The sequence below is a fragment of the Mustela nigripes genome, chromosome 13, assembly GCF_022355385.1.
Source record: "Mustela nigripes isolate SB6536 chromosome 13, MUSNIG.SB6536, whole genome shotgun sequence".
Classification (NCBI taxonomy): Eukaryota; Metazoa; Chordata; class Mammalia; order Carnivora; family Mustelidae; genus Mustela; species Mustela nigripes.
The window spans coordinates 116,788,524-116,814,862 of NC_081569.1; positions in this window are offsets into that span (position 1 = coordinate 116,788,524).

Sequence of the window (26,339 nt, forward strand, 5' to 3'; positions counted from 1 at the left end):
ACACAAACATAATATTTTAAAATTAGAATTCATATCTAGTTCTCTGCAAAGGTTTCTAGGACATCGCCGGTTGAATAAATACAGATTTCTGCGTGTTTTTTCATGGATTACCAGCATGACAGAGCTTCAAACCTTGCCTTGAGTCTCTCTGCTCAGCCTGTAAGGGGCACAGTTACTGAGAACAGCCAAGCGGTATCCTGAGGAGTAATTAAAAACCACAGATTCTTAACTCTGAAACATAACAACATTAAAAACCTCAGCGGGCATGAGGCCCACAAAGGACTGAGTGTTTGAGGCTGACCGGCGGGGACTCTCCAACCATGTCTGTACCAAAAAAAGGCGAGAAGCCCACACCCCACCAGTCAGGCCGGCCTCCCTAGGAAACTTGGACTCTCCCTGGATTTTCCAAAGCAGAGGGTTGGGGTTGTTTTTTTTTTTTTTTTTTCAGTCACTATGGTCATGAAGCATGAAAAGAAAGCCCTGAATTGTTTCCCAGGAAGAAAGGGAGAAAAAGAAAACACTAAAAACATTGCTGGTTCAAAAATACATGCTTTGTCCCTCGACTGCCCTAAAGAAAACAAACATGCAGCAGAACTTAGAGAATTAGACAGAGAGGCTAAAAAAGTGAAGTCTGTACCTCTCATCGATGGTACCTTCCCTGATATGCACCTCTGGGTAACTAAAGAGTGTGACCTCGCTTGACCTCTTACGCTGGGTTCTGGGTCCATGTCTGTACAGTAGAAACCCCAAGGCCCTCCCCATGAGTGGCTGGGAGGCCTCCATGAGAAGAAAAGGTGGATATTCTGGGGGAGTAAACACCAGGTATCCCAGAGGGGGGCTTTGCATGGAAGGAGAACCAAGAAAGGGACAAATGACTTCCCAGGCATGGCTCCCCTTGGTCACTGCTGTCCACACTGGGATATCAGGATACAAGACAGAGGTGGTGTCTAAGCATCTTCAAGAAGTTTTATTAATGAAATCCATGGGTGAAGAGCTCAGAAAGAAAGAGGGAAGTGTTACCACGGATCCAAGGCTGAAGACACAGGTAGAAGGTCAGCCTTTGGATCTTGACCACAAGGCAGGGGCAGGAGCAGGGGTACCACAGATGCCTCCACCCTCAGACCCTGCCCTGGCGCTCTGACCTCACAGCTCACTTCCCTGAGAGTTTTCTGGGCACCCAGACCTCTCTCTGCTACTACCCAAAGCTTCCCTATGTCCTGGCCTTGGCAGGAGGCCAGAAAGCCGGCACTGGACCAGATCCTCTTCCTGCCACTCAGGAATGTGCCCAGGGTCACGTTTGGTATGGAAAAGCAGCTGCCTCACTCAGGCCTCCCCAGCCTCAACTCCAGGTTGAGATCATTTCCTTTTCTCATTTGTTCCATGAAAAAAATCTCTCCCAGGTTAGTGGACAGGCAAGTCCTGCTCAAAATGAGCCTCTGGAGAGTAGCTTTGAGCAAATCAAAAAGTAGAATGCAGAGCTCTGGAAGGAGCTGGAAGAGCCAAGTTCCAGTGAGATGCGTCAGGAACTGGCTCTGACCTAGGTAGGCTGCCTAAGCCCCCTGAGCCCCATTTCTCCTGTGAACATATTGAACTGACTGATCGCCAGCATTCTAGTTTTTCCTAACAACCACAAGTAGATGATTTGTTTATTGGCTAAGGTCAAAATGTGCAGTGTAAATGTACAATGCCAGGACCAACTGGGAGCCCCAGAGTGAGAAAGCTGACCAGCTCAACTGGCACAAAAACTGTCACCTCCATCCATGAATCACAGCTGAACATTGATCCATTCACCCAACCACACCATCATTCTTCCTCCTACCTTCCCTTACATTCTTCCTTCTTTTTATCCCTCCCTTCAGCTACTCAACCATCCATCCATCCATCCATTCATCCATCCAGTCATCCATCCAAACATTCATCTACCCATCCACCCACCCATCCACCCATCCATCCAACCATCCATGTAACCATCCATCATCCATCATTTCACCCTTTCTTACTTCCGCCCATCCATTCCATCCAACCACTCTTTTAGCCACTCATGCTTTTTCTCATCCTTTCTTTCATCCCCCACCCTTCCTTTCATCCATCCAAACTTGAGTATTTCCCTTCATCCCTCCATCTACCCATTCTTTGTCTTTATCCTTCTTCTCTACCATTCAGTTGTCCATCCTTCCTTTCATTCTTGTTCTTCTGAAATATCCACCCATCTGCCTTTCCTTTTTCCTTACTTCCATCTATCCAACCATTCCTTCTTCCATCCTTCCTTTTGTCTACCCATTTTTCTATCCTTCAATACATTCGTCGATTACATATTTATGAACACCTACTTGAGCTAGATACTGTTTATACTTTAATATTCATATATGTGTATTGATGTTTAAACAAACCATGTGCCTATTCTAGAAATACCCCTTAGGGATCAGAGACATCCAAATACTTAAAGTACAATATGGGAAATAGGATGTAAATATGTTCACAACAAGTTGTGCAAGTCTGAGGGGGAAATTATGCAACTCTGGGGCTATTAGGATGGGTTTCCTGGGACTTTTAAGGGTTTTAAGATTGGTGTTTATCATGCAGACAAGGGGGGGTAGTTTATCATGCAGACAGAGAGAGGCCAAAAGAACGGAATGTGCAAAAGTGCAGAGGCATGGCAACAGCATGGTGGTTCCAGAAACATAAGGGGACGGTTATGAAGAGGAGGGGAATATGGAGAGGGAAGAGGCTGGACATAAGCGGAGGTCCAGTTTCCACGCAGGCCCTGTTGAGGAATTTGGACTCTGTCCTGAAAATAATGAGGAGCCCTGGAAGCGAAAGACCCATCTGACTGCAGTGGGGAGAATGAAATGGGGTAGGGTAAGGTGGGTGAGGGCGTGCCTGGAGACAGGCCAGTTGGGAGATCATTCTGGAAGGAAGGAGGGGAGAGAGAATGTGGTCTGGCAAGGTGATGGAGTTCAGATGGAGAGAGTGGGTGGGATCGAGAGTTATTTAGGAGGTGAGGAGATGAGGGTGAGGACACTGCCCCATCGCCAGGGGCAAAGACGTTGGAGCTGGGATTGTGTGAGCAGGAGCAGGGATGGGAGGGCGGGGATGAGTCCGGGTTCGGTTATAGAGAATCTGAGGCCAGGAAGCATCCTGAAGCCAGGGTCCAATTGCCAGCGAGTGTTCAGATCTAGAGCACAGGACCAAGTTGGCCCTTGCTGCCTATTTACTCATCTGGTTTCCACTGCTGCCCTCAGACCAAGGCTGAGAATTCATTCATTCACTTACTTGACGAAAGCTCTCAGAACCTCGTGGACCTGACTACACTGCTGGCCCTAGCATACACAGCAATCAGGCTATCAAAGTCCCTGGCTTCCTGGGAGCTGCATTCTGGTGATGAGAACCCCTGCTGGACAGCCAGGGGCTTAAGAGGTAAAGCAACCTACCCAAGGGGTACACAATCAGCTGGAAGCCAGGCCAGAGCAGAAGCTGAGGCTCCGAGGAGCTGCTCGGCAGGGGAATGAAATCAGCCAGCTCTACAGGAAGACTCAGGAAGCTCCAGGACTCCTCCAGCTGTGGGGTGATTCAGCAAAGGGCTTTTCTGCTGCAGCTCAGGCCACAGAAGTGAGGCGGGAGAGGTCTGTAGGGACCTAATGGGACAGCCAGGTGCCTGTGACCAGAACTTCCCCCGCCCCTCAGGAGGCTGCTTGGTTTCCTCTCCCTCTTCCTGCTGGAACCTGCCTCCCTCCCTACGCAGCCCTGCCTGTCTCCTCTGCTTCCTGCCCCCAGCCCTGAGCTCCTCCTCACACCTACACTTGGTCCCTCAGCGACTGCCTGTCTCCTTCAGCTGAGTTTGCCCCCAGACTAGATGCAGGCTTTCAGAAATGTCATTTGGCCTCTCTGATTTCCCTTTATTTCCTTCTCCGTAGAACAGGGCCACCTGAGCTCAGGGACTGGAGCAGGCTTGGTGAACCATGGCAGACCCATCAGGGGATGCTGGGCTGAGCAGAAGCTGAGGCCGGTGCAGAGTGAAGCCCAAGCCGTGACAATACATACAGTCCTTGAGCACTCACCACATCTAGACTCTTGCCAGGCACATCCCACTTTTTTTTTTTTTTAAAGATTTATTTTAGAGACCGTGCACTTGCATGTGTGCACATGGACAAACAGAAGGAGAAGGAGAGAAAGAATCTGAACTAGAGCCCCCACAGACCACAGACCCCCCCAACTTAGTGCTCAATCCCAGGACCCTAAGATCATGACCTGAGCCAAAATCAAGTGTCAGCCACTCAACCAATGGAGCCAGGTGCCCCAGCATTCTCCCATTTTATCCTCACAACAAAATAGTCTACAAAATAGGCCTGTTACTATCCCCTGGTCTGCAGATGAGGAAGCAGAAACACAGGCATGTCAGGTAACTTGTCCAAGTTCACACAGCCAGTATGAGACCTGGATGTGAATATCTAGCTCTAGTCCCCCACATACTTCTGCACTGTGCCATGTTCTCTCAAGGCTCTCCAGGGTGTGGCCAATAAGGAGCAGAACCATAATAGCCATGGGAAGAGGTTTGTGGCAGGAGCTTGGGCATGCTCAGTATGAGAAGAGATGGCTTGGGGACAGGGAGTGCCTTCATCCTCCTCTTTACCTGGTTAACTCCTACCTACCTCTTAAGACTTCACTTAAGGGTTTTCTCTGATCACTGTCCTTCTGGATGCTTCTGGGGGCACAGGTGACTATTTCATTGTACCTAGCACCTCCCTGCACCAGGCTTGGACTAAGCATTTGACATCTTCTCTTTCACTGAATCATCACAGCCCTTCTGTCAGTACTTGACTTGACTGGGCAGAGGTCTCTGATGGCAGGAACAGAGCCCACCATAGCCAGCTTAAGAGAAAGGGAGCACATACTGGAAAGCCCCCAGATGTCTTAGAGAAAACTGATCTTACAAAGGATTGCAGACACTGAGAAGATATCAAGAACCCTTAAAAGTCCTCTTTACCTCTCTCTCTTACACCTGGAAGTCACAGCGTCTTTGAACTAAGCATCTCTTGTGGTCCTGAGACCCTGGGATGCAAGTCTGCTCAGTGTAGGAAGAACTTCTCTGTCAGAACTATTCAGGCACACAGGGGCTGTCCTGGCAGACAGCAATGACCCAGGCCTAGAGCCATGGAAATGTGTGGACGAGTTATGCTGACTCTGATGGGAACCTGGACTCTTACAGCCTCGTTCCGTTTCAGACATCCTAGGCTATGAAATCCAGAATCATATTTCCAAATCCCTTCTCAGTGTCTCTAGTGGGATGCCCAATGAATGTCCCAAAAAAGACATAGCCAAAACTGAGCTCTTGTTCTGTCCTCCCAAACCTGCTCTGTCCACATCTTTCCCCATCTCAGTTGATGGCAACGCCATTTTTCCAGAGACTCAGGCTAAAACTCCAGTCGTACTTGACCCTTCTCTTTCTCTTCCATCCTATGTTTGATCCTTCTGCAAATCTTGTTTCGGCCTTCAGAATCAATCCAGAATCTGCCTGCTCCCTCCACTGCCCTGGCTACAACCTGGTGCAAACTTCCCCACCATCTGGACTCCCACTGTCCCTTTCACCTCCTTCCTGACTCCTCCATGCTCTTTCTTCAACACAGTCTCTGCACTGGCTGTTCCCTCTGCCTAGAGACTCTCTCAGCCCCCCAAACCTCATGTATGCATGGCTGAGTCTCTCAACCCCTTCACACCTTTCCTCAGGGCTCACTTTCTCAGAGATGCCCACTATAACCTCCATATTTGACATTGCAACTGTCTCTCTACTTCCCAGCCTGTCCTGGATATTCTCAATTCCTCTTACCCTGCTAGATTTGTTTGTTTTTTCCTTTTTCTTTTTCCATAGCATTTACCACTTTTAACATACCATGTAATTTCATTATTTTATTGTTTATTATCTGTCTCCATCCACTGGAATATAAACTTTATGGGGATACTGACTTTTTTCTGCTCATCCTAAACAGTGACTCATCTGAGATAGGTGTTCAATTAATAAATATGATAATGGAAAGTTGGGGCTACAAGCAAATCAGGGGCTGGGAATTGGGAGCCCCTAAAAGCTGGTCAGGGAGCACGGGCTCATACTGGGCTTGGGGATCGAGGCAAACTCGGGCCAGCTTCCTTCTCCACCTCCCCTTCCTCCACTTCCCCACTCTAATACAGAGTGAATTATACACTGGGGAGGGACTGGTTCTTAACTATATCCATAAAGATCTTGTGTATGCAAAATAAAAAGCCTCCTGAATCGTGCCAAATTTTTAGGTTCAGTTGAGGGTTTTGGAGGGGAATATGGTTTTCTTCCCCCCCCAGCATTTGCCACCTTCTGACATGCCATATAATTTACTCAAGTTATGTTTCTAGATATATTATTATTTATCAGATTCTCAAGGGGATTTCTGATTCTAAACAGTTGAGAACTGCTTGTCTCAACTATCTTGCTGTTTCCCTTGAGGCCAACAGAGCTCCTGGGCTCCCAGATCTAGGAGTTGTTCACCAGGCTCCCCTTGTTCTGTGACTACAGCCTTCACCCAGCTGGAGAAGTAACAGTTGTTACCCTCAACCTCAGCAAGTCTCCCAGACTCTCCTTCCTCTGTAGCCATCCTGGGGGTTTCCAAACCCCCAAAGACCCTGCCTTTCTTCATCTCGGGTCTTAGCCTGAGCTGTGCCCCTTAGAATTAGCAAGACCAAAATGGTGGCTAGGAGGTTTCTGTGGTGCTCTCCGTGGTCCTGAACCACCTCGCTAGTCTTTGCTATGGATGAGATTCATTCTTTGAGAAATAGAGGTGGGGAGAGGAGAATTGTGTGGCCCCACAGGACTCTTCCTCATGCAGTTTATATTTATCTTCCTTGGAACATAATTCTTCTTCTTTTGCTTTTATTAAACCTTCTTATCTTTGAGGTCTTGGCTGAGTTGTTACCTCCTCAGGGAAGTCTTCTTTGGGCTCTGCATAACTGAGGGTGATTTCCTCCTTTGTGTTCACATAATATCCTGTACTTCCCATATTCCAGTGTGTAAGAACAACCTGTACAAACCCCATCAACCTATTTTAAGCTCCCAGTCTGTCTCCCACACATAAGCAGTGGCAATAAATTTTGATTAAACAAATAAATGAGTTAATGAATGAAATGAATGTGTGGTGAACAATCTGGGGAAGAAATGCCTTCATGTTTGTTCTCACCCTTTGGTTAAACGAGCACTACTATGTCAGGCTCTCTGTTCTAGTATGGTGGAGAGAAATAAGGGGTTGACATGGTCCTTACCCTAAGGAACACCCAACCTGGTGGAGGAATTAACAAAGGTTGATAAACTGGGTCCCATTTTACAGGTGGGAAGACTGAAGCTCAGAAAAATGATGCAATTCTTTTGTAACCACCTAGTTCAGCAGTGATGGAGGTGAAACCTGGACCTGGTACCCATCCCCTATCCATGCCATCACTGCCCCCTCTAGACTGTAGTTCACACCTCTGTGTAATGAGGACCTTGGACTAAATTTATGTCCAAGGGAATCCTCCAGCCGATTCTATTCTTTGGATAATAGTTTCTTAGCCACTAAAATTGCACAAAGAAAGGCCTTTGCTCCAATACATGGTTATGTCTCCAAGTCACATTGCCAGAAAATGGGGGAGGGGGGCACTGTATTCCATGAGCTGGATTCTCAACAGTAATCTTAAATGTCTACACAGTCAAGGCTCATGGGAAGTGCAGGTAAACATGATATGACCCAGCCTGGTCTCAATCTGGTCAGTGACCAGAGCTCCCAAGAAAGTCCACATCCTATCTGCTGGGGTAGACATATAGGAACTGGGGGAAATTCAATTGTCACCGAGGTACCTTCTGCCAAGTTCTGAGAGGTGGGGACCATAAGCCCTGAGCTAGTGTCAGTTTTCAGTTCTTGGAACTGTCTCACATATCTACCACTCAACCACACAAGCCCCATGTCTCTGCTTTTGAGACAGTCAAAGCCAAGTTTCTACAGGGCTTTGATGATAAAAAAAAAAAAAAATGGACTATGGTATGCAATTACTCAATAAAGGCTGTTTGCTCAAGGGACAAATGTTTTGACAACATGGGGTCCACAGAAGAAATCACATGGGGAGGTGAAATGTAGGTGATTCCCTGTTAAATCAAGACCTACCAACCCTGACAGGGGCAGCTTGCCTCCTGCTGGGGACCAAAGCTCAGTCTAAGAGGAAGGGCAAGGGTGGGGGGTGGGGGGGTGAGCCGAGATAGGCAACAGAACTCTCCCAGGGAACACTAGAGGAGGAAGCTGAAGGCTGGCTTTGTGAACTTCTCACTTAAGTTGGAAATCAGGGCTGTTTAGAAGCAAGCAAACACGGCACCCCAATAAACCCCACCTAACACTATATGTGGGAGAAGTGGAGGCAGTGGTGTTCTCCCCAGGCTCCAATTCTTTACCTGTGCCCCCTCCACCGGCTCTCAGCAGCTGGCCTGTTCTTTGGGGCTGGCCTATCACATAGCTACTCCCATCTGTGATGTCCTCAGGTGCACCATGACGGCTGGACTCGAAGCTAAGCCCAGGAGACAGGACTTGGGCAAGTCAGGAGACCTGAGTGACCTTGGGCAAATCATCCAAGCCATGCTCTGCCCCAATGTCCCAGCTGTAGGAAAGGGACGAGCTAGATATTCTCCGAGGACCTTTGGAACCAGTCACACGCCAGCCCCCATCCTAGATTCTGATGGAGGGAGGGCTGGGTCTCCACAGAGAGGCCGCGCTGGCCCCAAATCTGGAAGCAGTTGTAGCTGGCCGCCCACGCACAGGCAGGCAGGCGGAAGGCAGGGTGCTGCAGCCTCGTTGCCAAGCACAGAACTTTCCACTGGGTCCAGGTTTCTGTCTCCATGGCAACTACGGGGAGGGGGGAGGGAGACAGAGACAGAATTCCTCAGAATTCCAGGGAGATTATATGGGGGAGGGAAGAATAAGAAAAGGAGCGGAGCTGAGTGGGCAAAGCCTGCACCCAAATGGGCCCATTTCCTCTTTGCCTTCTTTGTTCCCTTCCTCTTTCAGTGTTTCTCTCTGCATCTTTTTCTCCTTTCTCTAAATCCCTCTTGCCTCACTCCTCTTCCTGAGCCCTGGCTCTTAGGAGAAGCGGCTAACATTTATGGAGCCACCATTTGGAGTGTTTGACACATGTGAACTCATGTAAGCCTCCCACCCTGTGCAGTAGGTTCCCTCATCATCCCCATTTTACAGATGGGGAAGTGGAGGCCCAGGGAACTCAGGTGACTTACCAGCTCACACAGTAAATGGCAGATTCAGGAGCTTGGCTGGACTTGTGACTGTATCCTCAGCCGCTATGGTGTTTGGATGGTCTCCCTGGTCTGAAAAACTCCAGGTGCTGCTAATGAAATCAGGGGTGGGAGAGGCAGACAGTGGACACAGGCACATATGTTTATTCTCTGGACACCCCCCCAAAGACATTCCCCACCTCCCCCTTCCTTCTGTTTGCACCCTACACTGACCTTCCTGGTGACCACACCTCCCTCGCACTACTGGCCAACAGCTCACACTCTCCGGTCCACACATGGCATTGGGAGGTCCGGGAGGCCAGAGACCTGGGTGTCATTTCCAGCACCCCCTCATTCCTCCTGGGGTACCATGGGGCAAGAGAAACCCCAAGAACTCTGGCCTATGCCACATCATGACCCCGCACAAGAATTACTTAGGATTCCAGAGGATTCACTTCTCTCCTCAAAACCTCCCAGGCCACAGTGAGAGGCTGATGGTAGCCATATACAAAGATACTGTGGCAGCAGCAAATACACCAATTCAACCAGGCTCATAAAGACCAAAACAGGGACACCTGGGGGGCTCAATCAGTTAAACAACTGACTTCTGCTCGGGTAGTGATCTCAGGGTGCTAGGATCAAACGCCACAGTGGGGAGTCTGCTTGTCCCTCTCCTTCTGCTCCTCCCCCTACTCATACTCTCTCCCTCCCCCAAATAAATGAATAAAATCTTAAAAAAAAAAAAAAAAAGGCCAGAACAAAGTAGAGATTGGGGAAGACCTGCTTCAGTTCTGGGGAAAGAGACTCCCCTATTCGGGACTTTAAAATGGCCAACTCCTCTCCAGGCTGACTCTGCCTGCTCTTCCCTCCCCCTGGTTTCTGCGTCCTTCTGGCCCATTTCCCTCTATCCACTATTTTGGTTGGACTTTTGCCTTTAGATCCCTCAGGTACTATCCCACACTCTATCCAACTCTGTAGATCAAATTCCCAAAATCCACCCTGGATCTCTTAATTGCAGGCACTCTAATTGGGCAGAGCTCCGCCTCCAGACTATTCCATTGGCTGCTGACCAGGCTACTGATTAGCTGCTCCTAGTCTCCTGCTTCCCTCTTGTCCAATCAGTTGTGGCCAGGGAGGTGGAGGTCCCACGTTACTGAATATTGTGGCCAAGATAATGGATGCATTTCTTTATCAATGTAAGCCACTTGGAATCGGTGATTCCTTTAGCTGAGCAGCCCCTCACTAACTTGGAGGCCTCCTGCCCTTGGTGATGAGTCAGTTACTTCTCTACTATGGCTATTTGAGTCGGGGTTTCTGTTGCTACCAACCCAAACCCCCGGGTGGTAACACCCATTTCACAGGTTTACGGTGAGATTCAATGATCAGACCTCTCCAAGCTCAGTCACAACTTTACAGAACTGAAGGGAGTGGATCCAGAATGTTGCCTCGAGAAATCTGGAAATCCCAGTTCTATTCATGAGCTTCCTTCCAGGAGCCAGCCAAAACTGATGGCAACTACGGGGAGTGATCTCAGGCTTGTGCTTCCGTCTGTAGTCATTGGTGGTCATGTCCTTGCCCCAAGATGCTTATGCTCAGAAGGACCAGAGAAATTAACTCATCCAATCTCCTCCATCATTTTGGTCAGGGGGAGACTGACCAAGTTCTGAACGCTCAGTCCCAGGCCAGGCTCCCCATTTGAGCTTTCTATCTCCTGTGCAGGTAGGGAAACATATCTGCAGCCAGAGGCCTCTCCAGCCCGCAGGGGTCTCTTCCACAAGTCTCCAATCAAGCCAGCCCTACAAATGCCTCCCCGACTCCTGGAGCCTTGTGATCAAAGGGATGGTGGTTGTATCTCCAATGTATTACTTATGTCTTGCTGTGCGGGCAGGATGCTGCAGCTCAGCACTGAGTACTGGGAAGGATGGGAAGACAGGGCCATCACGGGAGGCAGAGAACTTTTCCCTGCAGAGCAAAGCCGAACATTAAAGAACACCAAGCCCTATTCTTCCATCCCTTCAGCCTCTACTTGCACACCTTGATGATACGGGATTACCCCTTTGTTGTTTTATAGGGTCTTCCCCGACATGAATGAAAATAAGCCTTCTGTAACTTCCCTTCATTCTTCTTTTTCCTCTGGGACCACTGATAAGGCATGTCTACCTCTCCACACTTCATCCCACCCAGTTCTTTTACCAATCCATATATGCCTCAACCTCAGGAACCTGGACTATACTGTGATATTTTTCTGTCCTATTTCTGAAGTAGGGGCTGGCAAAACTATAGCCCAAGGGCCAAATCTGGCCTGCCACCTATTTTTGTAAATAAACTTTTATTAGGACACAGTCATATTCCTTCGTTTACTACTGGCTATGACTGCTTTTGTGCTAAAAAGCTTAAGGCACTTACCACCTGGTCCTTTACAGAAAGAGTTTTCTGACCTCTATTCTAAAGCATCAGTGGTCCCCTACTTGGCACAGGAAACCCCAGGTATGGCCTGATCTTCAGGATGGACTGCTCCCTTGCCCCTCCTGAGACCTAGTGCAGCCACAGAGGCCGTGGAGTTTCAGCAGCAATGGCCTGGGATTGGCTCCAAGAGAACCTGCCCTCAACAAAAATGCCCAGGTCACTTTTGCACAGCGTGTTGCTAAGGCCTGTTGCCAAGACAACCTTCCCCAGCTCTTGAGCTCTACCGGGCTCACATTACCTTCCTTCATTTCCCTTTGTTGTCTTTGTCACAAGCTCTTGCCTTATAATAACTATTTGAACCCTGAGGGTCTCATCCGTCTATAAGCCCCCCAGCTTCGTGTTTTCCATATACTTGTTCAGCTTCCTTTCTTTGTAGTCATCCAAATTACTAATGTCACCAGAGACCTCCCTTCCAGGCTGTTATTGATGTACTAACCAATGCTCCCTGGGCACCATTAATCTATCAGCTGGGACTTATCTCCACCTATCTGAAAGGTTCCATTTTGCACCATCTTATCAGTAAGGATGTTGTGAGGCCTTTTGTCAAATATTTGGCTGGGTTTCTGTTCTCAAGAATGGCTGCTCACCGTTTAGAAAAAAGATTCACAGGATAGAAGAGACTTTGGAAATCACCTAACCAATCCTCTTTTTTCTCACAGGTGGTGACTTGAGGCCCAGAAAAGTGGCTGGTCCAAGATGACAGAGGGAATTGGTGGCAGAGCCAGGAATAGGGTGCTCTTTACATGGCACCTAGATGATTTGGTCTGGGTACGTGTAGACTAGCTGCTATAACAAATAGGTCCAAACATGTAACACATCCCTACAACAGAAGTTACTCTGGTCACACCAGTCCCTGAGCTGGCATTCAGGCATTCAGCACACACTGTCCTGAACAACCAACAGCAGGCTGGTTAGCTGTCCTCCTCACTGTCCTCTAGAGACCCAGGCTCTCTCTAGTTCGTGGATCAGCCATCCTGTGGGGCCTCATCAGAGTCCTCCTCCAGCTGACAGAAGAGAGAGATCTGGCCCAGTCAAGAAAACTCTATTTCTACTTTGCTGAAACCCCAAGTGATTTTTTTCTCATTTTCACTATTCCCCTCATTCTACCCTTGAGTCATTCCCCCAGACCTCAGCCTTCTCTTGGCCCCTTCTGTCACATGCTCAACCTTTATGGCCATCTAGGAAGGGCCTAGTCTGGACAAGCGGTGCTGTCCAAGTCACCAGACATAAGGAAACTGGATGAATGAGCAGCTGGTGTGCATCCAATAATCACCCATTCTTCAAGGAGACTAGGTGGCCTGTTCCCCCACCCCACCCCACCCCACCCCATCCTGCAGCAGGTGAGAACAGGAAGTGGCAGCTGGCAAGTTCACAACTGGAGTCTGCCCACACAGAATCACATATCCTCCTCTCTGAATTTAAATGTATCAGGTGTCATGGTGAAAGAAGCTGTTCCTACCCTGAAGAGACCCAATCAGGACAAGGGGTCTCCCAAGCAGGTCCTGTAAGAGGTGCCCTTCTTTGTCACCACCACTCGTGTGGCTGGATAAGACTGTAAAGCCCTGATTCCAATTCTTAACATCCCTCATCCACCAGAATCCTTCCCTGCTAAGTAGTTTTCTGGAAATCTATGTTGGGAAAGTCTGAGCCAATCCTCTTAGCATTCAAGGCCTTTCCCTTCTGAGCCATCCCCACCTATCTCTCTCTACATCTCCTCGGGCCCTGCAAATTCCTGAAGCAGCATGCCATCATAGGTCTTTGGAGTCATGCAGTTCCTGGTTCTGCCATTTACCAGTGGTATGGGTGAGTCACTCTATGACTCAGTTTCCTTATCTGTAAAATGACAAGTAGTAAGTGGGACTTGGAATGGATTGAGTGAAATATAGGTAGGTAAAAAAGTCTAGTGTGGGGCTTCCCCAATCTCACTTGGATTCCCAAGCTTTCCTCTTCCTCTCTGCCTAGCCAGCTGCCATGTAAATCTCAAACTCTAGCCCCAACATCTTCCAGTGACTACTGGAGGTAGAGCTTCTCTACCAATCCATTCCCCAATGATCTCTTTACTGTAGTACTAACTGACGGAGAAGAATTATACATTTGCAACCTGAAAAAATGCAGGGCTCCATGTGAATCAGTCTTTCCATGAAGTTGTACTGAGAGAAGATCTGGCAATCAAAAGTAATTTTATTTCATTTTTTTAAAAGATTTTATTTATTTATTTGACAGACAGAAATCACAAGTAGGCAGAGAGGCAGGCAGAGAGAGAGGGGGAAGCAGGCTCCTTGCCGAGCAGAGAGCCCGATGCGGGGCTCGATCCCAGGACCCTGAGATCACAATCCAAGCCAAAGGCAGAGGCTTCAACCCACTGCACCACCCAGGTGCCCCTCGAAAGTAATTTTAAAAGACAATTCAATCCTTGTTTTTTAATTCTTGGAAAACAATCAAATTCATAATCCGTAGCGGACTTCTCAGTAGCTTCTTTTGGCACCCCTAAGGTCTCCGCACCTTGGTGAGTTACAGCTCTCACCAGCCTTCTCTACAGATTCTTCCTGGCCCCACCGCTGTGGTTTTTCTTCCATTCTCTCCCCTCTAGTTCTTTATTGTATACAGTACTTGGGGTGAAAAGGGAACATGAATGCTCATGGGTTAACAGGTCTTCTCCTCTTCATATGCATTTGGGTTTCCTGTGGGTTCCTCCCTCATCTGTCAGTAAGCTCCAGGAGAAAGGGACTGTGCATTTTAGAACTGACTTCTAATCATTTTATATCACTTCAAACAGAAAATTTGTCAGAATAATACTAGGTTCTCCCTTCTATACTTCACAAAGGTTCACCAATTTTTACCAAAATTCACTAATTGCTCCATTTGTTTGCTTTCTCTCTTTCTATAAATATATCTATTTATAATATATGTATGTATAATACATAAAATGTTTATAATATATATTTATTATATAGAATTATTATTTATTATATAAAATATAAAAATATATTTATGGTATATATTTATATATAATTGTTGTTTATTGTATAAAATATTAAAATGTATTTATAATATATTTATGTGTAATATATAAGATATATAAAATAATCTTTGATGTATTTTATATATAAATGTATTTTATACTACATATTACAATGTTTATATGTACATTTTATATATATATAAATATCTTTTTCTTTAATCATTTGCAAGTAAGTTGGAAATATTATGCTCCTTTACTCTAAATAATTCTGTGTAAGTTTGCTAAAGAAAAGGACATTCTCTTCTGTAACTACAACACAGTTACAAAAATCAGGAAATCAAACACTCTAGCAATATCCTATGATCTATTACACAGTTCATATTAGAATTTTATCAACTGTCCCAATAATGTCCTTTGTAGTTATTTTATTTTCCCAGTCCAAGATCCAAGCCAGGGCCTTGAATTGCTTTTAGTTGTCATACTTCTTTAGGATGAAATGTTTTCTATTTAATGGAGTGTTTTTCTGAACTCTTACCTCTAGCCAGCAATGCTAACACAACACTGTGACCTTAATAGCAATTCAGTAACCACTTTGAATTGAATTAGAGATACATGTTTTAAATTTTATTTATTTATTTGACAGAGAGAGATCACAAGTAGGCAGAGAGGCAGGCAGAGAGAGAGAGAGAGAGAGGGAAGCAGGTTCCCTGCTGAGCAGAGAGCCCGATGCGGGACTCGATCCCAGGACCCTGAGATCATGACCCGAGCCGAAGGCAGTGGCCTAACCCACTGAGCCACCCAGGTGCCCCAGAGATACACGTTTTAAAGGTAATAATTGCAGTTTCTCACATCCCATGGCAAACATTGTTGGTGTTACATACCCACCAGTCATTCCACCCACCCCCAAGCTCAAGTTGATGGATGTGGTGATGGCTGGATGGAAAGATGGGTGGAGAGATGAGAGGATAGACAGATGATGGAAAGGATGGTGGGTAAGTGGCTGGCAAAGGAATGGTTGGATAAAATGATAGATAGATGGACAGATGGGTGATGAATGGGTGGATAGATGGACAGCAGATGGGTGATGGATGGCATATTTATATGAAGGGTTGAGTGAAGGAGCCTGTGGGTTTGTGGAAGGATGATGAATGAGCGAGTGTATGAATGGTTAAATGGGGGGATTGGTGGCTGGATGTTGTTTGTGCCCAATGTTCACAGTGACAGGCTAGCCGAAGTACTTGGATGGGCATCAGAAGTCCTTGGTTCAGGCTTCAACTCTACTTCCTACTAGCTAGGACTCTTGGAGAGCTCCTTGGAGAGCTGTTTCCTCACGCAGGACCTCAGCAGCATCATACGTAAAACAAGTATGCTAGACTAGTTGGCTTATTGATCCCTTCCAGTCTGGACCAACTCTTGTCTCAAAAATGTTAGATGATTTCCCCAAGGACATGGAGCTAGTGCATGAAGAAGCCCAGATTTGGATCTGGGCAATCTGACTCTAAAGTCCATGTTTTCTAAATCTTCTTGACTGTTCCTATTGAGACATCAGAAGAAAGGCTCCAAGGCCAACCAGGGGCTCCTTGCTCCAAGTACCAAGCCGCCTTCCCCAACCCATCAAGCTGCTGTCCCAAGGAACTTCTCTGAGGTCCCTGCATCAAGAAGCACCTGGGTTTGTTCCACATTTTTCTGCCACACCCAGAGTCCAAGAGATGACGCAGGTGGCATTTTCCACAGGCCCCTCCCTACTTGTTTTCCTCCCAGCTCAGCCTCTCCACTCCCCGCCGGTCCCTATCCCCAGTGCCCTTCGTCGCACTCCCACCCCCACACTCAGCAGCTTGCAAGACTTCCTGCCTCCTCCAGGCACCAAAGAAACTAAGGAGAGGTGCTACAGCTCTGAGACCTGGCTCCTTTCCAGTCATGTGTGACAGGAAGTATTAGCGCCTACCCACATGGATGGGAATTGGGCTCCACGCCCATGGATACCGGGGAGGCACAGTTTTCAAGGTGCTTCAAGACTAGTGTCACTTACCTCTTGGATCCTCCAACAGGAGGCCCAACAAGTGCCAAAGATGACAGCAAACCAGGGCATCAAAAATAAATGAGGAAAAATAAAACATTTTTAAAAGATTTTGCAGGGGCACCTGGGTGGCTCAGTGGGTTAAGCCGCTGCCTTCGGCTCGGGTCATGATCCCAGGGTCCTGGGATCGAGCCCCGCATCGGGCTTTCTGCTCAGCCGCGAGCCTGCTTCCTCCTCTCTCTCTGCCTGCTTGTGATCTCTCTCTGTCGAATAAATAAATAAAATCTTAAAAAAAAAAAAGATTTTGATATGTCATGCTGTAAAAGTATTATTAAAGTAAAAGTCGTGAAAAAAATTAGAGTTCAATTAGACTATGGTATTCTCAGTATTATTTGAATTCTGTATGACTTGTGAGGTAGTGCTCAGCCCGTGGACCTCTTCCAAACACAAGGTTTCAGAGAGTCTTCATGTGGGAGATTTGGGAGCAGTAAGACTGACAGGCTAAGCTGACCAAGGCAGGGAGAGCCAAGTCCTAGGCCACTGCTTTTGGCGTTTCAGAAATCTGCTGACCTGAGCCCTCCGATAAGCTGCCTCCCCCAGCCTCAGTTCCCTGCATCTCATCTTCCCTAGGCCCACCTAGGGAAGGTCAGAAGTGGTCTCCCCACTCCCAGATACAGCTCTCTGTATATGTGTGTGCATGTGTGTGGGGGCACATGTGTGTTTGACATGTCCAAGGCCACAGAGCCAGTTCCGGACACAGCCAAGACGTGAACCTTATGTGGTAGGAAATGAAGGGCCCATGCAACCTACATCACTTGCACTAATGTCAAAAGAGGAGCCTTTACTGAGAGCTGTCCCGGGCAGTGACCCAGAGGTAGAACCATGCCAACAGTTTGCTCTGAGACTTGAGGTTAGATGAGAAGGTCAGTGTGTTTGCCACACCCTTTTGCAGACATTATCCGGCCTTCAGTCTTTATTCAGCAAGCGCATCTGAGGCATTTGGATACTAGACTCATTCCTCACACAGTTCTCTGACCCTTGCTGAATACCAGCTCTGGGCCAGGCCCCTCGAGAAGAAGTGTAAACAAAGAATTCACAACCCAGTTTGTGCCTGGGTCATGGCTTGGAAGTGCCCTGGGAACACAGAGACAGAGTGACTCATTAATTTTGCCTGAGGAGGTTGGAGAACGTCTCACCAGAGAGCTGACATTTTGAGTTGGGTCATGAGGGACGAGAAGAGGGAGAAGTGAGAGGAAGAAGTCGTGTTTGTGGAGCAAGGTATTAATTAGGGTAATGCTAGGTGCCACGACAAGCAAACTCCGAAATGGACAATGGGTTCGATGTGTTAGAAATGTATTATTTGTTCATGTAAAGTCCAAAAAAACTCACCTTCACATGATGGGGGGCCCAGCCCCCTTCCACATTGCAGCTCCATCATCCTTGCCTTGCTCATCCGCATCAGACTCGCAGAAGGAAGAGGAGCATGAACAATTAACTGTGGGATTTTTTTTATCGGCCTTACCTGGAAGTGGCACACATTCTGATCATATTCCATTGGCTAGCACACAGGCACGTGGACACACGCAACTGCAAAGAAAGGTGGAAAACGTTATCTAAGTCTGTGCCCAGGAGAAAGTAACAGGTGTGTTGAGCCGCTATCGCAACCCTTTTAATTGGGCTCTTTAATTGTGTTAATTGGGCTCTTTTAATTGTGTTGTCTTATCAGCAATCCTGTAAAGTAAGGCATTATTATCATTCCCATTCTACAGATAAGAAGTCTGAGGCTTGAAAAGGTTCTGTGACTGACCCAAAGTCAGAAAACTGGCAAGTGGCTGAGCCGTGATTTAATGCCAGGTTGGTTCATGTGAGTTGGAGGCACGTTCACTGCCCCAACACCACCAAGGTTCATTGATCTCCAGGAAGGAGGAAGAACAGAAGCAGACATGAGGGTGAATGGAAAGGACTGTAAAAGCAACGGACAATGAAACAAAGGCAAAGAGGGCAACAACCAATCAGCAAGGATGGAAGAAAAGAGAGAAGATGCAAAGTGAAGTTCCTGAGCCTCTTTGTAGTTCATGCTGTCACCCACACGTGACACGCCATGGGTACCGCAGAAGGGTTTAAAAAAACAGGCCCCGTCAATTTCAACCTATGGACACAGAAAAATCTTCAGTAAAATATAGCACATAAAAAACAACAGCACATTTAAAATAGCACATACTGACTATTTCACATGTGTTGGAGGTACTAGCCAATGCAATTAGATACAAGAACATAAATAGAGGTACAGTAATCAGAAAGGAAGAAAAAACTATCTGCTTGCAGATATAACTGTAAAACCTGAAAAAGCCAAAAGAACATGGAGAAACTAATATAAACAATGAGAATTTAGTAAGCAGTAAGATAATAAAATCACCATGCATGGGGCACTCGGGTGGCTCAGTCGTGTAAGCATCTGTCTTCAGTTCAGGTCATGATCCCAGGGTCCTAGGATCCAGCCCCACATCAGGCTCCCTGCTCAGCGGGGAATCTGTTTCTTCCTCTCCCTCTGTCCCCTGCCCCCCGCTCATTCTCTCTCTCAAATAAATAAAAATCTTAAAAAGATATCAACACACATAAACCAGTCATCTTCATAAATATAAAAAATTGTAAGAAGAAACAGAAGAACAGACTCCATGTATAACAGCAAAACTTGAAATAAAATATTTAGACATAAACTTAACAAGAAATGTGTAAAATCTATAGGAGGAGAATTTTTAAAGTTCCTGAAATGCAAATATATACACTTGAGCAAATTGATGTGTATACCATGTTCTTGTGGAAAAGTTCAACATTGTAAAAATGTCAATTCTCCATAAGTTGATTTATAAATTTAATGGGGTTCTCCCCTCCCAAAATACATCTTTTTTTCCCCTGGAGCATTAAAGTTTGATTATAAAATTCACATGGAAGAAAGCTAGTAAGCGTAACCAGGAAAAAAAAAAAAAAAAACTAGAAAAAAAAGAAGGTAATAAGGAGTCCTAGCCTTATAAGATATTAAACATATTTTGAAGCCTCTATAATTATAACAGTGTAGTATTGGTGCATAAATATGGATATATCTATTTCTGGTACATGGATTGAAGATCCAGGAATAGACCCAAGTACTTATGGAAAACGAATATGTGATAAAGGCAGCATTTCAAGTAAGTGAGGACAAAGAAGGGTATTTCATAAGTCATGTGGAGCGACTGGATAGCCATACAGAAAAAGATAAAATTGGATCCAGACAAACACTGTACACCAGGATAAATTCCATTTAAATTAGAAATCTAATTGTAAAAACAAAAACCATATGAATAATCTTTATAACCTATGACTGGAAAAACATTTTCTTAATTATGACTAGAAACCCAGAAGCAATGAGGACAATAGTAAACTTACTATATTAAAAAAAAAAAAAAAAAAAAAAAACTTTTAGGGACCCCTGGGTGGCTCAGTCGGTTAAGCATGTGCCTTCAGCTCAGGTCATGATCCTGAGGTCCTGGGATCAAGCTCCACCTCAGGCTCCCTACTCAGCAGGGAGTCTGCTTCTCCCTCTGCCCCTCCCCCTCCTGTGCACACACACTCTCTCTCTCTCTCTCTCTAGCTTGCTCTTTCTCAAATAAATAAAATCTTTTTTTAAAAAACCCTTTTAAATGTGTTCATATTTTTTAAAAAAACATAAACACAGGAAAATGCTAAACTGGGGAACTATTTTTAGCCTACTACAAAGAGTTAATATCCCTAAAAATATGAAGTAGAAAAATGGGTGAAAGATGTGAATAGACAGTTCCCAGGGGAAAAAATGCAAACAGCTACTGAACTTATGAAAATAGAAAAATGCAAATTAAAACTAAAACAGGATACCACTTCTTACCTATCATATGGGCAAAACTCCAATATTTAACAACATTCTCTGTTGGATAAGCCTTAGGGAAACAGGCACTCTTAGATAATACTGATAGGAAAGCAAAAATATGCTATCTCTATTGAGAATTTGGCAATATCTAGCAGAGTTGGATATGCATCTACCTTTTGATCCAGTAATCCCATTTTTAGGAATCTGTCCCAAAAGCACACTGAAAGAAATAAAAAATGATATAGGGCACAGGGCCATTCATTGGTGTATTATTTGTAAGAGCAAAAAGAAAAAGACTGGGAATAGCCCAAATATTTATCAATAGGGAATATGTTGAAAAGATTATGTTCACCCATATAATGGAGTACTATGCAGCTATAAAAGAAGGAGGATTATCTCCAAACGATGTTATGGAGCAATTTCCAAGACATGTTGCTAAGGGAGGATACAGAACAGAGTGCATTGTTGGCTACTTTTTGGGTAGAACAGGAGAAATACACATATACACAAACGTATGTATTTGTTTATACTTTCAAAAGGAAATGATTAAAGGACTCCCCAAAACTAATAAAAACAAGGGAAGCAAACAAAGCTAGAAGGGAGCTTTCTGAATATACCCTGCTTTACAGTATTGACTTGAGATCAAGTATATAAAAACGAAAAAAAGTTCAAAGTATCTCTAAATTTTTTTAATTGGACACCAAACTGAAAGAAATAAGCCTAACTCTACATTATGATGGTTACACATCAAGTTGACAGTGTAACTTGAAAAACTGATCATTGAAGAGAGAGAATCAAGCACTTATCGTGTCGTTCCTGTAAAACTCATCTTCAAGGGGGTGCCTGGGTGGCTCAGTGGGTTAAGCCGCTGCCTTCGGCTCAGGTCATGATCTCAGGGTCTTGGGATCGAGTCCCACATCAGGCTCTCTGCTCGGCAGGGAACCTGCTTCCTCCTCTCTCTCTCTCTCTCTCTCTCTCTCTGCCTGCCTCTCTACCTACCTGTGATCTCTCTCTGTCAAATAAATAAATAAAATCTTAAAAAAAAAAAAAAAAGCTCATATTCAAGATAACCAAATAGCTGAGGTGAGAACTTTCCTCTATATAGAAGGGTTAGAGCCAAAAAATTAAAAAAAAAAGGCAGAAGAAATGATGAAATTAGACTATCACCATTGCAACTCCTAATGAAATAAAGAAATAATGGGTCTGTCTATGGCTGCTAAAACTGCAAGTGGGAGAAGATTCATGGAGAATTCTAGAATAAGTCAGGCTCCAGCACCTGCCCCAATTGGTCAGTCTTAACATCACTCCAAATGAGACAAAAGGACAGAAGGTCTTCCTGACATGATTCCCACAAGTACACAGCGTCACTCAGGAAGCCATTCTCACCCCAGACACTAAATGAGCATCTTCTTAAGCCTCCAGAGCGTCCCGTTTACAGGAGCATCGAGGAGAGAAGCATGGGCCGAACCAACACCACAAGAACACAATTGGCCAAAGCCAGAATGCTGGACTTTGTATAGGGGGAGTGATCATGTTTCTTTGACAAAGGAATGGCTTTTTAAGGTTTTATTTATTTATTTGTCAGAGAGAGAGAGCGAGAGAGAGAGTGAGCACAGGCAGAGTGGCAGGCAGAGTCAGAGGGAGAGGCAGGCTCCCTGTGGAGCAAGGAGCCCAACGTGGGACTCGATCCCAGGACGCTGGGATCATGACCTGAGCCGAAGGCAGCTGCTTAACCAACTGAGCCACCCAGGCGTCCCAGGAATGGCTTTTTAAAAGGGGGAACAAGGGACACCTGGATGGCTCAGTTGGTTAAGCAACCAACTCCAGGTTTCAGCTTAGGTCATGATCTCGGGGATATAAGATCAAGTCCCCTTTTGGCTCTGGGCTCCAGCCTCTGGGCTTAATGCAGAGTGTGCCTGCCTCCCACTCCTCCTCCCTCTGCCCCTCCTTCCACATGCATGTTGTCTCTCATATTAACTAATTAATCAATTAACTAAATGTTCTTAAAGAATAAAAGGAGGGGCAAGTGTTACAGAATGAAAGAGCCTAGAGACATGCCAACCAAAGGCAATGTGTAGAATCCTAATTCAAACAAAGGACAGTAAAAAGACTTCTGTGAGAGAAATGGGCAAAATTAAGGGTACTAGAAGATGTTAAGCAATGAGATACTAATGCTGGCATGGTAATAGTGCTATTGGTGTTATGCGTCACCAATAGATGAAGCAAATGTCAGAATGTTAAGTCTAAGTGATGGGTATTTGGGAGTCCGATGTACTACTATTTCTGATTTTGTGTATGTTTGGAAATGTTTCATGATAAAAAGTTAAAGAAAACCAAAGGCCTCCAGTGGGGGCAGAACTGCAATCCTTCCCAGCCCCAACCCCAGTCCCATCCTCTGGGCCAGCAGCCACCACAGTCCAGGTCCATTCAGGCAACTGGGGATTTGGCCCCTGTGAACCCACATCACTGCTTCTGTGGGCAAGAAAGGGGACTCAGGTACTTCCAGGGAACCCTATGAACAGAAGCTCAGACTTACCTCTATCACTGTGGGTATTTGGAGGACAACCAGGTCGCATCCTATTTCTGTGACCTCACATCGGCTTGGTCCATCATTCAGCATAGCTCAGCCTATTGGAGGGGTCCTGGCAGTGTTGGGTGCCAACCGGGATCTTCTTTGGACTTCTCAAGGAGTCCCTGCAGAGACACTGTACAGAATCCCCAGCCCTGCACCGGGAAACCCAGGACTACCAGCCAGGACCATCTTTACACTCAGCAACTGAATGATACCCCCGTAGGGCAGCAGGGAGGCAGAGGAAATCCCCCTGCTTATTCAAATATCTCAGCAAAAATGGAGTGAGCAGACAAGCCTTCTTACCTTCACATCAAGCATTCCTCTTCCTCAGATCATCCAAAACGCTTTAGCAGGTATGAGTCCAAGATAGAAATGATGCCTTCAAGATGCTGGGGCCCATGTGGCAGGCCTCTAATTTACACTGGGAACCTGGCTTGAGTTACTGGTCTCAATTTGTGCCTCCCGCATCACAGAGTTCTAAGTCTGCACTGACTACAGCCTCATGGTGAATGGAGGGTAGTCCCCCACCCTCTGACTTGGACTGACCCATGTAACTCGGTGACAGTGGAATATTCATGGCCATGTAGTGGGCAGAGGTTCCAAATGAATTTGCCCAGCTGGAATCGCCCTATTGAGCCCTGGTGATCGCCATGGAAGAACACGGGGTCCTTCGGCCTGAGCCCTAGAATGTGGCAGGTGGAGAAGACTGCATGACCCCCATAGCTTCTGGGCCAAGGACGATGACCCATATGTAGAACAGGCTTGAATTCAGACAGCAACTGGGGCCTGGAGCCCAGGGCCTGGCATCTGGAAACCAGCTCAGCCTAGCAGAAGTGCCCTGCCCTTGCACACCCATGAACATGATCATAATGAACGGCCATCTCAAACCACTGGGTTTGGGAGTGTGTTTCGGGGTTTTGATTTTTAAAACTTTTTTTAAAGTAAGCTCCACACCCAGGGCAGAGCCCATCATGGGGCCCCAACTTACACCTCTGGAATCAAGACCTGAGCCAAGATCAAGTGTCAGATGCCCAACTGACTGAGCCACCCAGGTGCCCCTGAGGATTTTTTGTTACACAGCGTTATTGTGGTAATAGCTGCCTCATATGAAAGAAAAACAAGTTTTCTCCATAGGGATTTTAATCCAGCTCCACCATTAACTGTGGGACATTTAACTCCGGTGCTTGCCCTATTAAATCTCTGCTTATTTGGGAGCTGCGCGGCCAGCTGGGCCCACTAATCCCATGATCTCTCCAGACAGTGACCCCCTAAGACCTAGGTCTGTCGCTTTACAAATGTTGCCCTAACCAGTGACAGATAGGGAGGGCTTGTTTAAAAGAATTATAAGCCCTTCAGAGCATTTGTTTATTTGATCTCTTAAAATCAAGCTTAGAATTTTCTCCCGTGTATAATACCAAAAGAGAGCACCTATTTTGAACTTAATACCGCACATAAAAGTGTTTTTGAGAACTGTTTGTGTTTCTGAACATGTATTTATTTAATCAAATAATTATCTGTGGATATTTTTAAACATTTAGTTGCTCAACCGAAGATTTAATCTGCATAAAAATGGCTGAATCATGTGTTAGGAACTCTGGAAAATCATAGAAGAAATGCTACTACATGCTAAAGGAGCAAAAACATAGACTATAACAGGGGCAGGGGTAGGAAGGAGGGAGAGGTAGACCCCAGGGGGTTGGAGAGCAGATTCATCTGAGTGCAGGAAGGCAATATTAGAATTTTTATTCAGATCTTCATGCAAAAATTAGGAAAGAAAGAAAGCTTTACAAATGTTTAATTTACAAACTGACCTCCAGGTTGTCTGGGGTAAGGTGACCATGGCGTAGAGGGGTTCATGGCAACTGCCGTCTCCCACTGGGGTTTCAATGTATGGTAGTTTGGCTTTGCTGGGCCCCTGGATTTGCAACTGTCCATCTTTCATCAAGTCAACTCTCTCGAAGTGGACAGATGGCTTTAAAAGGCTTCCATCAGAGATCTGTGGGCTGAAGACAGTACTGATCACAGAAGTGCAGAAGAAAAACAAGCAAATGACAAGGCTGACCCTTCCCTCTCTTGCAAGGACAACCCTTCTTTTCAGCTGCATTGAGATCAAACCAGCAACAGATCTGACCAGCCATTATCCGTCACCCCCAGTCAGAAATTCCCAAGAAGGAAAAAGTAGGGTTAGTTCCATCATTTTAAATGAGGGCCTTTGCCCTAAATCTATCATGGGCCTTGAGACAGTAATTCCTAATAACAGTACTTGGACATGGTTTATAGGCACTTAAGCACACGTATATTGGAGGGATGAATGCTCAGAAGTTTCTGCTGGTGGAGTGCATGATCAAGAAGTCGGGAAGTTACGGTGACAGATGGTAACTACATTCATCATGGTGAGCACTGAATAATGTATAAAATGGTCAAATCACTAAGCCCATGCCCCTAAAATTGATATAAGTTGTATGTCAACTAAATTTCAACAATTAAAAAAAATTTTAATCCCACAAAAAAAATATTAGCCGTGTGACCTTCAGAAGTTTCTTAACATGTCTGAAGTTTGGTTTCTTTTTTGAAAGTTTGTGGCATAAAGCCTTAGGTATTCTTCAAATGTTAGCTATTATTCTTCTAATAAAAGGTTGGCAAAGTGAGGTTAGCACATTCATAGTTAATTGTACAGTATCTTTCACTGGATCCTGGTATTTGGCTTAGGCAAAGGAAGTACCTGCATTTTACATAACAGGAAAAGAAGTTCGGAAGCTGCTTCTCGGAGATCAAAGCAGACACACAGGTCAGGGAACTTGGGAAATGGGACCAGGAGAAGCTTAGCGGAAGGGCACTTCCCAGCTGGTTGGCTTATCTCCTCCACGTGTCAGATTTCTGCAAAGTGCGGATAATGATGGTACCTACTTCAGAGGGCTATTATAAGGAATCGGTGAGTCAGTGACACCGAAAACAGGGTTGACTCCTAGTAGATGCTCCCTAAGAGTTGGTTACATAAGTGGCAAAATCCCACCGGGTTTCATCAAGTGGAAATACTGACAACAGTATGCCAGAGCGTCACCTAGCCTAGGGAGCATGTGTCACACATGTGAGCTGCTGGAAAGAACTGAACACGAATGGCAGCTGCCAGGCTGGGGACAGACGCCGGAATTACGACTCTTGGCCCTCCCCTTC